The sequence below is a fragment of the Aulonocara sp. 'chitande type north' Nkhata Bay genome, linkage group LG12 (genome assembly GCF_057382095.1).
Source record: "Aulonocara sp. 'chitande type north' Nkhata Bay isolate Kocher_YH1m ecotype deep benthic linkage group LG12, A_spYH_male_GT1.1, whole genome shotgun sequence".
NCBI classification, from domain to species: Eukaryota; Metazoa; Chordata; class Actinopteri; order Cichliformes; family Cichlidae; genus Aulonocara; species Aulonocara sp. 'chitande type north' Nkhata Bay.
The window spans coordinates 15408485-15410554 of NC_141355.1; positions in this window are offsets into that span (position 1 = coordinate 15408485).

A 2070-nucleotide genomic window follows, 5' to 3' on the forward strand; every position below is an offset into this window, starting at 1 on the left:
ATTCAAGCATGAGGGGGCATACAAACTGAGTATCATTTTGAACTGCTGCATGAAATTTCCCACATAATTTTTCACACTGATTGTTTGGGTTGATAAGTTTAATTTCCATTAGTACAGATATCCATATGATAATATGATATGTTTTTAAAGTGCTCCAACAGGACAGTAACTGGCCTTCGCATTCATAACCATTAGAATAAAAGCTTGCCTATAAATGCTTGGGGACAGAAGGCAAACATAGTATTCTGTAACACATATAATACCTTGAAGACTAATATGCTGGCATTTTGGTTATACCATCAACATTAGATGCATTTTAAATGGTCAGATGGTATTTATTTCCCTAATCTTTCTTTGGTTATTTCAGGTAACAGGAAGTGTCTGAAATCTTTGTGTATCCCATCAAAAAATGTCCTAGAGTGAAGTTAGTCGAGATGGCAGAAGAGGAATACAAAGACTAAAGACAAAGCGGTGGGAAGGAGAGATGAGCTTGGAAGTGAGAGGAGAAGGAGACAGAGAGGGAGAGAGAGGTGTCCGTGACTCTCTTTCTCCAAATAAACAAAAAGTAAACACCGGTGGAGGAAACACTGTGACACTTGATGCTGCTGATCGCTCCTCCACCTGCCCACTCAGGTTTCCCAGAAGACCATTCTGCCAACCGCAGGACAAAAGCAGCACCAAAAGCCAACACCTCTCTCCCCCCGAAGCACTCGGACACAAAAGCGAGGGAGAAAAAAGCGATACAACACCTTTGTTTGCCGATATTAAAACATGTTGCATTCTCTGCCTCCCTCCCTCTCTCCCCAGAGGTAACTCTACCAGGCAGGAGATGTGACTGTCAGCGAACTCTCTCCGTTCTAGGCAGCGCATAAAATCCGCCTTATTATTTCCGTGTTTCCTATTGTCTCGGTGTCATTGTGGCGAGTCTTGTGACACTGTGATTAGCTGATCAGGCTTGGCACAGCGTGAATGGGGCATCTCCTTTTGCTGTGCCTCCTGTGTGATACAGGTATAAAGTTGGTGATGTGACCAGACTTGTGCCCCAACCCAATTGTTAATGAACGAAACACAATCGCAGCTGATAAAAAGCAAAGGGAAAAAAACAAAACAAAACACCCTTACCTTCCCATATAGGGAATGCATCTCTGGTGATAACAGCTCAACAAAATCCACACATGGACTAACACAAAGCACTGCTGATTCAAAGAATAGGTACAGCTCTGTGTGTGCAGCAAATGCCTGATGAATTGAGCCATCTTGTCGTCGAGTTGGCAACAGCTCTTATGCAATTCCCAGGATTTTTATTCCACAAAGTTAGGAGTTAACATGTGCACCAACACGCACATCAAAACCACCAGTCTGTCACTACAATGGGCAACTGTGGCAGGGAGGTCAGCCCTCAGATGCTCACTCTCACCACAGGGAGGTTTGTGGCAATCTGGCAACTGCAGTAGGAGGTCTCACTCTCATCAGCACTGCTGGATCAAGACCACTTCCTTACCTTTCTTTACTCTCATCTGCACAGGCTTTAAAATAGAGCTCACAAATTATTTGCCTGCAGTTGTTTCAAACCTCTTTCTTCATACGAAATCATTTACAGTGATCTCTGAGGAAAAATTAAAGGAAAGAAGGGATTGTTTTATGGAGAGAAGTGCAAACTTTGGAAAGGCTTATGGAGACCTAACTAAACAGATACATATAAGGCTCACTTGAAACTCTCCCCTTTATCCCGCAAGACAACAAAATGCCCAGATAACGACAGTGGGTGAAGAAGTGTAAAGTGGAGGTGTATTCAGGTGCCATGTAAGCTGGTTTAATCCTCCTTCATAGCATTTGTTGTGTCATTAAAGCTGTATGGGGTTGGGGATCATGTGACATGCGGCCTATTGACTTCTGTAGCCCTTAGCTAGGACACAACAGAGAGCCAGTGTGGTTTTCAGGGTTGCCACAAGTCAAAAGTGGATTTTCAAAGGCAGGTGTTCCCTCAAAGACCACATAGGACCTTTTTTTTCTAGAATAAAAACGTGATAAAATTCAATAACAGGAAGACAAAAATAGACTCAACGTTTT